The following is a 13,193-nucleotide window of genomic DNA, read 5'->3' on the forward strand; positions in this document are numbered from 1 at the left end:
CCCATTTTATACATAAAGTTTTATTGGAAGGAAGCCACACCCATCCGTTTCTTCATGGTCCGCAACTACTTTCTCACAACAAGCAAAGAAGTTTGGGGTGGCTCCGGTTCCGGAGGTGGGGAGGGGGAGCTGGTGGCTAGTTTGGGGGCAGGGGGCCCCTTGACCCAGGTGGATGTAAGCGTTCTGAGCCACATGGAAGGTCGGCCTTGAAAATCTCTCGTCCGGGCAATTTATTTTGCAGCCAAACTCACGGGCCCCGGGGCCTGAACCCAGACCCTTTCCCTTTGATGAAGTACGTTCACGTCTGGACTGTTCGTGGAGGGACCCCAGGACCCCTTCCTGGAGGCCAGTCCGAGCTTGTCACCGCCCCTCTGATGGAACCCTCCGGAAATACCTGTGGGATGAGGATAGGAAAAAGGACTAAATGAAATCATATAGACTCTTACCCACTCAAGACAGTCACTCGGTCATTTTGTTGACATTGAGAGTGTTCCTTCTGTGCTTCTAGATTTTCCTCCTCCTCCTGCTGCGGCCGTGAGCCCCCCTCGAAGGCCGGGCCACTGAACCGAGAGACTGAATGCACAGGCCCCGTGACGGAGCCGACCCAAGCCGACACGGTGGGACCACGGCTCCGTCAGCCTTGCTACAAGGTCAGGGGCGGTGCGGGGCTGAAACTTGCTACAAACACCGGACGCTGGAGGCATCGCGCAGCAGACACGGGCAGCCTTGTGGGGACAGGGGCCTTGTGTGGGAGCCTGGGACCCACGTTATAGGGCAAAGCATAAGCCCAGGCCGGTGGGTTTCATTTGAGCTGCCACCACCCCCTCCGTGTGGGTTTATGGCTTGGGGCTGATGTGCCTGAAGGAGAGGACGGTGCTGAGACACCCCAGCCCACTTCCCCAGGGCACTTTTTAACAACTCTGGTAAAATGTATCTAAATATGGGGGCACTTGGGTGGCTCAGTCGGTTAAGCGTCCGACCTCGGCTCAGGTCGTGATCTCACGGTTTGTGGGTTCGAGCCCCGCGTCGGGCTCTGTGCTGACAGCTCAAGCTCGGAGCCTGCTTCGGATTCTGTGTCTCCCTCTCTCTCTGCCCCTCTCCCTGCTCATGCTCTGTCTCTGTCTCTCAAAAATAAAGTAAACGTTAAAAAAATTTTTTTTTAAATACACTTCAATAAAAGTTTCCATCTGAATGTTTTTGTCCCCCGTAATTCGTGGGTCGAAATCCTAACCCCCAATGTGAGGGTGTCAGGACTCGGGGCCTTGGGAGGTGACGGCGTCATGAGGGTGGAACCCCCACGAATGGGGTTGGTGTTCTGAGAGGAGACCCCCCCCCCCCAGGCCACCCCCTCTCTTTCCCCTGCACATGAGGACACAGGGACCACTGGGCCTTCACCAAACACCGAATTGAATTAACCGGCAGTCTTTGCCCTGCCCCAGCGGGCAGTTCAGCAACGCCCAGGGTATTCACATTGCTGTGTGTCCTCCTCCAGAACTTCCTGCAAAACCGAAGCTTTGTGCTCCTTAGACAACGGCTCCCCCCACCCCCCAGGCCCTGGTGTCCGCCCCGGGGAACTCGCACTGACGTCAGTTTTTCTGCAGGATAAAGATGGAGAACTTGGGCTGCGTGTCCAATGTCAGGGTCTGCACGGCTGGCCTGCCTCCGGAGACTCCTTTCTGAAGGCCTCCTTGCCTCCTGGGGGTCTGCAGGGCGGAGCCAGAGGACCTGTGGGGGTGGGAATCCCGCTGTAGGACTTTGGGTTTTAAGTCAAAGGGTGGTACAATGATCCCCGTCAGGCCCCTACCCTTCCCTGGGCTACTGCAGCCTGGGGGTCGGCCCCTCCCACTTGCCTAAAGGCCAAGTCCACGTGGCGCCCCCTCCCCTCGCTTCCTGCTCCTCCCCCTCCTCCCCTGCAGAGCCCCTGTGAGGGGAGGGGGAGGAAAGTTCACGAACACAGAAAAATCTCTCAAGTCTTGCTTGGAAACCAAGCCACATTTCTTAGGCATCCAGGCCACTCTGGAGAGGTGGGGACACAGAATGTCAGGGGACAGACCTGGAGGGCCTTTAGCCACAGAACGGTCAGGTAACGGCTTCTCCCTCTGACAATGTTGCTTCAGATTAGATTCCTTCCCTCCTTCCTTCCCTCCCTTCCTCCCATTTTGTGGGGGGCTGTACTAACAGCTTTTACAGACGTCCCTCTCCCAATTCCGGAAACTGCCTTTTAAAAAGTTCCCATTATGATTCCCCATGACAGAGAAGGGGTTTGGGAGAGCTGAAATCCCCGCCTGTGGCCGTGTGTTACCGGTGGTGTTGGTGGATTCGAACCACTGCCCTCTACACCCGCCCCCCTCCCCCCACCCCGCCCAGCGACATGGCCGCGGCACCTGCCTGCGCTGGCCCCTGGGAGGTGGAGCTGGCCCAGAGACGGGAGTCCTTGGCGACAGAGCTCCACAAGACGCTGACCCAGCGCGGGGACAGGCCTACCCCCCATGCCACATGCCATGTAATGTTCCTCTTGTTGGAGTCCACGGCTCTGGCCACCACTCCAGTCCCTTATCAGGCTTCCGAGAAGGAGATACTTCAGGTCCCTCTTCGTGCTTTGTTTTTCTCTTTGGAAGGAGAGAGAGTCTAAGAGAAGCCCCTTTACCTGCACACTGGGGCTCTGGTGGGGGCCCCAGAGGGCGGGGGGGGGGGATTTGTCGGGACTCACGTGACTCAGGGAGAGTAGTAGGTTGCCCCCCAATTCCCCCCACGACTCACCAGCGGCAGCTGGGCAAGGTGAGAGCCGGCGCATCCTGGCACATTCTGCCCCTGCACACACCCGTGATCCAGCTCCCCGCCCGTGGGCCGGCACTCCTCCTTGTGTTACTCTTCCGAGAACGCAGAGCATCCTGCCAAGGGGAATCCCAACCCCCCCGGCTGAGGCCCTGGCTGGTGGCTGAGAGGCGCCAACCTGCCGGAGCTCCCGCTGTGCCTGCCTCTGCCACCGGCTCCTGGCCACGGCTGCCTGGCCCCGGGGCGCGTCCCATCGTCCGCAGGAAGCTCTGCTGGCCTGTCCACCGGCAAGGGGCAAAATTCCGCGCTGACAGCAGGGAGCCCTATGCAGGGCTCGAACCCACCAACCGTGAGATCATGACCTGAGCCGAAGTCGAACGCTTACCCGGCTGAGCCGCCCAGGCGCCCTTAACTTTCAGCTTTTGTTTTAAGTTGCAGACCAAACCAAAAAAAGCCACAAGGTCCGAAAAGAGCTTCGGCGGTGACTGCTGATTGATCAGGTTTAGAAGCAACCAGCTCATGACCCTGGGGTCTGGCCATGGTCAAGGGGAGGCCAACAGGCTGTCGGGTAGGAGGACAGGACGAGGGCTTTCGGCTGAGTTTGCAGACCGGGGTTTCGTGAGGCAGAGCCGCGTGGCCCCCTCCTCCCTGGCAGATGAGATGGGAACTGATGCGTCTTGGGGGGAGGGGGCCCTCCCCCACCCCTTCCCCACAAGTCCTGCTGAGTGGTGACTGCGTTTATATGGCGGCCTGGTCCCTACCGCCTTGCAGAGCTGGTGTGGACCCTGGGACCCCTCCACCCTCCCGGGCACCGGGAAACGCTGAGCTGTCACCAGCGCAGTGTCACCGCAAGCAGGGCACGGTGTGGGCCCCTGCTCCCTGCCCAGGTCCCCCACCGTACCTCGCTCTCTGGAGTCCCTTCTCCGGAGCTCCCCCCTCTGCTCCCTCCATGTCCGCTTCCCGGGGCACCCTCCCTCCTTAGAGCATGTGCACGGCGACACCTCAGCCGGGGGTCTAGGGGAGGCGTCCGAGGACTGAGACTCTAAAGATGAGAGTTTCCAGAGCAAGGCTCCCCCACGGGCTAGCAGGGAGGACCCCGGCACATGCGGGGGGAAGATACGTGGCCCTTGCACGTGAAGGGCCTTTGCCTGGCAAGCCGGGTGGGGTGTGGGGGAGGGGAGGCGGGGACGGTGGGCGGGGAAGTGACCGCAGTAAAGCCCTCAGGTGCGTGACAACAGCTTCCAGGAGGAGAGCTGATGTCTCAGATCTACTCATCGGCCACTAAGAGTGAAACATGGGCGTCGAAGGCCCGCGTGGCAGCATCTATAAAGCGCCTCATGGCCTGTGGCGGGCGGAGCCCGGGGACCAGACCTGGGCCCTGACGGGACAGCACGTTGCTCGGATCCCACGAGCAAGAAGGGACTGGTTCTCTGGATGCCTTGGCAAGACACGCGCCTTCCAAGGGGAGGGGCCAAGCCCTAGAAAGATTCCGGAGCCTGTCCCACGGGCGCATCTTGCAGGATGACCTGGGACAGGCTGGCATCGTCCCTCCGAAGCAAAGGACCAGTCTTTGTGCCTTGCCCGTCCCGCCACGAAGCCCAAAGCATGCCGTCGGGCCGGGCTCCTCGGCTTTGGGAGACAGGATGTTCTGTGCCTCAGGATAGCTCTGTGGCCCACCTGCCAGGCTGGGAGCTGCCTGTCTGGAGCAAGGCCCAGAGGGAAGATCGGGCCACAGTGTCAACAGGCCCGCTGCTTGGGTCTCGTGACTCGGCAAACTCCCGGCCGCCAGAGATATCTCAGGGAGAGAGATGTCGGGAGAGCCTCCAGGGAGGCCCAACAGGCGAGACCAGGGCAGACCCCCAGTGTCCCAGAGGGAGGCCGTTCCAGCCGTAGCAGAGGGCCGCCCGTCATTCCAAGGGCACGGGGGGGGGGGGTGGAAAGCATGGGCATGCCGAGGACCCGGACGTGCCCCGGGGCAGAGCCGTAGGCTGGCATAGCCTCACCCGGGCTGCTGTCCAGCCGCAGGAGGGAACCTGCTACCACACGGTCATCCGTGATCCTCGAGGACACGATGCTCAGCCAAAGAAGCCAGATAGAAAAGGCCACGTACTGTGTGTTTCCCTTTGATTTGTTTTAATGTTTATTTATTTTTGAGAGAGAGAGAGGGACAGGGAGACAGCGAATCCGAAGCAGGCTCCAGGCTCCGAGCTGTCAGCACAGAGCCCGACCCGCGAACCGTGAGATCGTGACCCGAGCCGAAGTCGGACGCTGCACCGATTGGGCCACCCAGGCGCCCCTGTGTGTTTCCATTTACGTGGACTGTCCAGAGTGTAGACATCCACGCAGAGAGAAAGTAGCCTGCTGGTTGCCTAGACCCACGGGGAGGGCAGGGGGGACCCGGAGGGGACAGCAAAGGGTGCACGACTCTTTCTGAGGTGGTGGAAATATTCTCAAATTGCCTGGGTGCACACACCAAGCATACCGAAACTGAATATACTAAAAAAACATAGTACATGGGTCATTTGCCTGGTATGTGAGTTACAGCTCAATAAAAACGGTTTTTAAAACACGTGTAAGGAAAGCGTGACAACATCAAAGCGTCCACACGAATGTGCTAAGAGTTACTGATGCCTCAGGTCAAATATGGATTGTATTCTGTCCTTGGCCCGCTCCCCTCTTGACTCTGCGCTGTCAGGGGGCCAGGATCCCCACTGACTGCAGCCTGGGCCTGGGAATGACCCCCCAGGGGCTCTGGGGCCGAAGCTGGGTCTCCTGCAACGTCGCGCTCTGACCTTTCTCTCTCCAGCCCACTGACTCCTCCGCATCAGCCCCAGAACTAGAAGAACAGGATTGCATCCCTGGTTCTCTGCTGCTGGCTGTGTGATCCTGGCCAGTTATGCTACCTCTCTGGTTTGTCCTCTTTCGTCACCATAAATCACTGGCGGCGCCCCGGGTCTAAGACCATCAGATCCGACCTGAAGGCTTTCTCCATTTATACATTTGTGCTGTGTCTGTGGGTCTGTTGGGAAATGGTGAGGGAGTGTTATAAAAATTCCACTGCTCTTTGCTCTTGGAATTTCTGTTTTATACATTAATAAGACCTTTACCGGTTTTCTCGGTTTCTCAAATTCGAATGCCTGGGAGGGGCTTTCAAGGACCGCACGGAAGAAATGTGCCGTGTTCAAGAGCAGTAGCCACCCGGAGGACATCTTTCCTGACACCTTCAAGTCTCCAGAAAAGGGACAGGGCCCGCCTGTGCCGAGAGACTGCCAGGCTCCAGCCTGAGCCCCGGGGCCGGGGGAGGGGCCTCGAAGATGCAGAGAAGGAAGCTTGACATTGTGGTAAAGCATCTTGAAGTCAATCTGGCATGATGACGTTTATCCTTCGTGGGTTTCAGAAATATGGCCCTCCATCGAGGGATGCATCCGAAGACCAGAGAGCGGTTTCGCCCTTTGCTTTTTGCTAAATAGAATCCAACTCCCTGTCCCTTTCTGGAACTTGGAGGGCAGGATGCGGCGATGACGAGGGCCGCCCTCTACACGCCCCAGACCTGTTCCTCTACTTGCTGGATTGTTCCCCTATTACCTCCTTCAGCTACTCTAAGGCTGTTTCCTTATGATACACCTCACCCTTGAAGAGCTTATGACAAAATGAATGCACAGGGAATCAGGTTGAAGGGGGTGGCAGGCGAGACGGGCTACAGAATTTACAGAGCCCAGTGCAAAATGAAAACGAAGTGTTCCTTGTTCAAAAAGTATTAAGACGTTCATGAGGTCGATAGAGCTTTAAAACAAGTGTGGGCCCTGGTTTAACCGGAGTTCAAATGGAGCTGGGCCAGGGGCGTGATTAAAAGTCAGTTAGTGAGGGGCGCCCGGGGGGGCTCAGTCACTTACGCGTCCGACTTCGGCTCAGGTCATGACCTGCCAGTTCGTGAGTTCGAGTCCCGCATCGGGTTCTGTGCTGACAGCTCAGAACCTGCTTCAGACCCTCTGTCTCCCTCTCTCGGCACCCCCCTCCCTGGTGCCTGCGTGCTCACTCTTTCTCGCCCTCTCTCAGTCAAAAATAAAGAATAAACACTAATAAAGTCAGTTAGTGAGGCTTATACGGAGTTCCCAGCGTTTCCTGCTTGGCCCCGGTGTGATAGACAGGTTTCAGAAAACAGCAGAAACAGATTGCAACAAGTATGAGGAGTGGAGACAAAGTGGGTCCAAGATGTTCCATGAACAAATCCATTGAAAAAACGGGCAGAGGACCTGAGTAGACACCTTTCCGAAGAAGACACACAGATGGCCCACAGACGCATGAAAAGATGCTCAGCATCGCTGGTCATCAGGGAAACGCAAGTCAAAACCACACTCAGATACCACCTCGCACCTGTCAGAAGGGGTGGTATTAAAAAGACAAGAACGAGCGAGTGTTGGCGAGGATGTGGGGCAAAGGGAGCCCTCGGGCCCTATTGATGGGAACGTAAATTGGTGGAACCACCGTGGAAAACAGTACAGAGGTTCCCCCCAAAAGTAATAATGGAAATACAATGGGATCCAGCAATTCTGCTGGGCATTTACCTGAAGGAAACAGAAACACTAATTCAACGTTTATTTATTTTTGGGACAGAGAGAGACAGAGCATGAACGGGGGAGGGGCAGAGAGAGAGGGAGACACAGAATCGGAAACAGGCTCCAGGCTCCGAGCCATCCGCCCAGAGCCCGACGCGGGGCTCGAACTCACGGACCGCGAGATCGTGACCTGGCTGAAGTCGGACGCTTAACCGACTGCGCCACCCAGGCGCCCCCAGAAACACTAATTCAAAAAGAGATTGCAACCCCCCGTTCATTGAAGCGTTACTTACAGTAGCCAAGATACGGAAGCAACCCAAGTGTCCATCCATGGGTGACTGGATGAAGAAGGTGTGAGATATATACGTATAATGAAATACTACTCAGCAATGAAAAAGAATGAAATCTTGCATTTGTGACAACATGGGTGGACGTCGAAGGTATTATGCTCAGTGAAAGATGTCAGGGGAAGACAGACGCCGTATGATGTCACGTCAACGTGGGATCTAAAAATGAAAACACACAAACAAAATAAACCAGAAACAGACTCATAGACGCAGAGAACAAACTGGTGGTTGCAGGGGGGAGGGCGGCGCTGGGGGCATGGGCGAGGCGGGCGAAGGGGGCTAAAAGTACAACCTTCCAGTTATAAAATAAACCAGACATGGGGGTGGAAATCACAGCACAGGGAATAGAGTCAGTAAGATCGTCACAACGTTGCCCGGTGACAGGTGGTCCCTGGGCTCATTGTGGTAACCGTGTCGTAATGTACAGAACTGTCGAATCACCACGTGGTGCGCTTGAAACTCACATAAAATTGTATGTCAACAGTACTTCAACTTAAAAAACAAACGAACAAACCAAAAGCCCCAAAGGGAAATGTTCCTCGAAGTGAAGCCCCGGTCCCCAACCCCGGGGGCCGCAAAAGAGAGTTTCCTTCTGGCTCCCTGATACCTTCTTGCTGCCCTCACTCACTGCTTATTCTTCCTCCGGGGGACAATACCCAGGTCTCCCGAATCCACTCCAGACGCTTTTTCATCCTGCCAGTGCTGGAGGGTGGAGACCCCACACTTCCAGTAAGTTCTATCATCAGGAGCCTTGAATCGGGCACCCTGCCGGTGGCTGGGACATCTCGTTCTCCAGCGGAACAAAGCTCTCAGGCTCTGCTGGTTTCTAACAGACTCAGGTGAGACCATCTCCAAAGGAAATTAGTGGGTGAACCTCGATTCCAATAGGGTTTTTAAAAATTATAATTTTTTTTTATTTTAGAGAGAGAGAGTGCGTGTGAGTGCATGAATGAGGAAGAGACAGAAGGGGAGAGAGACAGAGAGAGAGAGACAGAGAGAGAGAGAGAATCTCAAGTAGGCTCCACACTCAGTGTGGCACCCAATGTGGGGCTCGATTCCACGAGGTCATGATCCTGGGATCGTGACCTGAGCCGAAACCAAGAGTCGGACACTCGACCCATTGAGCCACCCAGGTGCCCCTTAAATGATTTTTTTAAACGATTAATCTTTATTGGTGAACCTTTTAATTACTGCTTAAGATTTCGGGTTTAAAAATTACAGATAAGTGCTTATACAAAATTTGGATCGTGCCGTATGTATTTTTTCACAGACCATGAAAATTTTCCCATATGAAATATTCTTCCGCATCACTAAAATAACTTTTTTTAACCTTTATTTATTTTTGAGAGACAGAGAAAGACAGAGCACAAGCAGGGAAGGGCCAGAGAGAGGGAGACACAGAATCTGAAGCAGGCTCCTGGCTCTGAGCTGTCAGCACAGAGCCCGATGCAGGGCTCGAACCCACAAACCGCAAGATCATGACCCGAGCCCAAGTTAGATGCTTAACCAACTTGGCCAAAATAAACAGTTTTTAAAAATTTAAAAAAAGAGAGAGAATTTGGCACCTTATGGTAAGTGTCAGATCAGCCTTGTAATTGGGGTTTAAATTGTGCCATTAAGTAATTGATTTTAGACCCATGATTTCATTGGAAAAGCATAAAGGCATTTTGCTAAATCTATACACGACACTGGGACAGTCAAGGACTGATATTCACCCCATTCAAACTCTGTTAGATTTAGTGGAACTATCTTAGTACATGGGGGGTTTTGCTTCTTGGAGCCATTTGAAGTAATGTAAAAAAAATATATATATATATATATTTTATATAAAATATATATATATATATTTAAGCTGCACTGTAAATATATATATTTATATAAATTATGTATATTATGTAAATATATATATAAAATATATATAAAATATATATATATTTAAGCTGCACTGTAAATAAATATATATATATATTTACAGTGCAGCTTAAATTGTTTAAGGCAGTCAGATTTATTAAGTTTTAAATATGATTGATTACATTAGGAAGTTTAGTAGTTCAAACTGAGTTGTTCAAATATCAATCAGATCAAGCCCCCCTGAAAGTGATATTAAAATGTCCTGAATTTACAGGAAAATGATTGGATTTGTAGGTTGAACCTCAAAAACCGAAGGAAAACTGGATGTTAAAATGTGATACATTTTTAACAATACATGTGATACTAACCTAAAACACAAAAACCACCACTGCTCTTTCTTGCCACATGAGTGCGTCTCGAGGACACTCACCTCCTCCACACTGATGGTTTTTCTCCTCACATGTGCTTTCAGACCTCAGCTCACGGGACGGCTCATACAAGGACACACCCCAATCATGCCCTTCCCACCGCCTCTCCACCGGGTCACCTCTCACTCGAGGGAATGCCACGGGCACTGGACAGTTGCCCTGAAGTTTGGGGTGGAAAATATGGCTTCCTGGTTGAATTCCTTTAAGACTGCTCTACGGGCTAATAGACATTTTTCCCTTGAACCTGACCGATTCCAGCTCGTCTATCCCCACCTGAACGCCTGGCCACCTGGAGAAGCATTAGTCCCTCTTTTTGCGCTGCAAACCGCAAAGGAATGGCTTGTTGGAGATCTCTTTCTAGGGGTAAAGATGACCAGGTTATTAAAACTCAGAAAAGTTAGCCGCGAAGTGACTCACTTGGGCGTTTGTTTCTGAGCTGTTTGTTTCTCTCCCGCTGCGTTCGAGCGGGAGAACTTGAGAACTCTGTCTCTATTTGTAGTGAAAGGAGAGACGGAGACAGACGCCAGGCGGGCTCACCTCTGATGGAGAAAGCGGGACTATTGTGTTCCCGCTGATCCTGTCTGAGCCTCCCGGCGGTCACGGCAAGAGGTAGGTCAGCGGGGTTATTGTTCGCCTTGCGGTTTCCAGGAAGATTCGGACATGCTCCATCCCCTGTGATTAAGCTGTGATAAGCCCGCGGGACTCTTTGCCTTTGCAATTTCCTCTGGCTCCCCCACACCAAGCCCCCTGGGGACGGCTTCTCTCCTTCCGTATCTGCGCTACCTCTGGTGAAAAGACACATCCAGTCAAAGTCTGTCTTGCTCTGTTCCCCCCAACGTTAGCACCCACCACAGTGAGGGGGTTCCCCCAGAGAAGCAACCCTAAGCCTGGCCTGGCTCCAGCGAGCTGTGGGACCCCGCGTCTTGAGACGTTCTTTGGAAGCAATGAACTTGGTGTGAAGGAGAATCGATACAAATTGCATTTTCAGGCGGGGCATTTGCCGTGCGTCCCCCACAACCGAGGCACTTCTTGGCCGGATCATTCCTTTTGGGGTCGCCATTACTTTCCCTTTGCAGGCGTCCCGGGAGTGAGTGAGGTCCTCAGCCAGCTGCTTACTGGCCCCAGGACCTGGGAGCCTCCGTATCAGACACCTGCATCTGCGTCTGGCTCGTCCTCTCTGGCCGTGTGACCTCAGTTGAGCTTAGCTTATCCAGCTGGGTTTCTCTCCTGTAACCAAGATCCAGGGACTCATTCTCAGCCACGTGGGGCACGCCGGGCCTCTGTCTTTTGTCTCTTGTGGGGGAGCGTGGTCTCGCCAGCCAGCACGAGGCATGCCCAGAGACGTCCCGGAAACCACGGGGAACCCAAGGGGCCCTGGGCCTTTTCTACTGATGGGGTGACAGTTCTGCCAGGGTTCACCTTAAGCGACAGCGATGTGAGTGACTCTGACGGCAGCACAGCCAAATTTTGTCCCACAGAGATGCTGATGGCTCGTCCACCAATATGTTACTTCCCAACGGGGATGGTCTGAGTGCCCTGTAGAGCCCTGGACCACGTGGCAACGTCCTCTCCACGCCTTCCTCCTACAGGACTGCAGACCGCTCACTGGCTTCCTCACTGTGGGAATCGATAAATCGCTGACAGGGGCTCACTTTCCCCAAGAGTCATGCCTTTGACTTCTAAGCGATCCTCCCCCACTGAGGGCGAGGGTGCCATCGGGTCCCCACGCCTGCCCACTGGCCCTGCCCCCTCCGCCCGGCCCTGCCTCCTTCTCTGGTCTGCACTCCCCCCCCCCCCCCTCACTGATTCACCCAGCCTCAGACCTGCTGTGTCCGCATGTGACCCCAAGCTTCCTCTCCCTCTGGGGCCGACCTTTCCCCGGAATCCCCAGGTCTCATCCTGCACATCGTCCCATGTCTCATGAGCATCCAGGTGTAACGGGTCCAAACCAAACTCCCGATGACCCACCGCGCCCTGACCTCACTTCTTGCCGAAGCCCACACGTGGCAACTTTATCCTTTCTGGTTGTCCGAGCTCAGGGGAAGCAGCGGAGAGCAAGGTCCCGAGATGCCGCAGCTGGGAGCAGCCCCCGTGTCGCGTGCCCCTGAGTGCTCGTCTCTTCCACGTGGCCCCAGAATCCACCCCGCCCAGCGCTCAAGCCTGTGCACGGTCTCCTCTTAAATCTGGCCGCCTCGTGACTCAGTCTGACGGACGCAGTGTGGCAGAAGTGTCATCTGCTGACCTAAGTCTCAAGAAAACCTGGCAGCCTCCACGTTCGCACCTCTGAGCGCCCGGGGCCCCTGTGTACCAAGGCCAGCGGCTCTCCCTGACGGTTGCACACACAGAACTCCGGGAAAGGCCACAGGAGAGAGAGAGACACCCTGGGACCATGTGCAGGGAGATGCCCTGCCATCTGGCTGGCCCACCAGCCTGGGGCAGCCACACTGAGGACCCCTGGAGGACCAGCCCAGGCTGCAGACCCCCCCAGGAAGAAGAGTGGCTGTTGTTTGCAGCTGTGGGGTTTTGGGTGATGTCACCCTCTGCTGCCTGTCGTCTCCTGTCACTGTTCCCTTCCACCACGTCCTTCCCACAACACTGGCCTTTCCACTGTTTCTTGGACACTACCAGCACGATCCTGCCTCAGGACCTTTTCACTTGCTGGTCCCCGGCCAGAATTTCTCTTATCCCATCAGCTCTTTGGGATTCTCCTTCACCTCTTCGGGTCTTTGCTCAAATCTCACCTGAACATCCAATTTAAAAGTGTGGCCCTCCCAAACAGTCCCTCTCCTTCTCCAGTTTCCTCTTTTTCAAAGGACTTATCTCCATCTGACATATTACAGGTTTACTTCTAGTTTGTGTGTGTCAGTTTCCCCCATGAGAATGTGAGTTCCGTGAAGTACAGCCTTTCTCAGAGCACTATTTCAGCAAGGAAATATTTGGGGGAGGAAGGAAGGAAGGAGGGAAGGAAGGAAGGAAGGAAGGAAGGAAGGAAGGAAAGAAAGAAGGAAGGAAGGAGGGGAGGAGGGAGGGAAGGAAGACAGGCCTCATAGGTTGTTATATTAAGCATCGGGCAGATTGCCTAGCATATCATAGAGGACCCATAATTTGAAGTCCCCGTTCCACAGAGTCCCTTGTCTAATAAAGGAGGCGAGCAGCAGGGGAGCTGAGACCAGGGAGGCAGATGAAGAGGAGGGAAGGGCAGGAGGAGGGGATAGAGCACTGACGGTAGGCTTAGC

The 13,193-nt window shown here is 54.5% G+C and overlaps 1 long non-coding RNA gene across 1 annotated transcript; it reads right to left on the reverse strand.

Annotated features, from left to right (window-relative positions):
- LOC121036535 (uncharacterized) lies at nt 1-2,805 on the reverse strand. The gene is made up of 4 exons (XR_005793370.1): nt 2,761-2,805; nt 2,485-2,609; nt 1,586-1,703; nt 1-394 (listed from the first exon to the last, which is right to left on the reverse strand). It is a non-coding gene; the product is annotated as an uncharacterized LOC121036535 (long non-coding RNA).
- Between the last annotated feature and the right edge of the window lie 10,388 nt (nt 2,806-13,193).

The sequence above is a fragment of the Herpailurus yagouaroundi genome, unplaced genomic scaffold (genome assembly GCF_014898765.1).
Source record: "Herpailurus yagouaroundi ecotype Mexico unplaced genomic scaffold, PumYag 162, whole genome shotgun sequence".
In the NCBI taxonomy this organism is placed as follows: domain Eukaryota; kingdom Metazoa; phylum Chordata; class Mammalia; order Carnivora; family Felidae; genus Herpailurus; species Herpailurus yagouaroundi.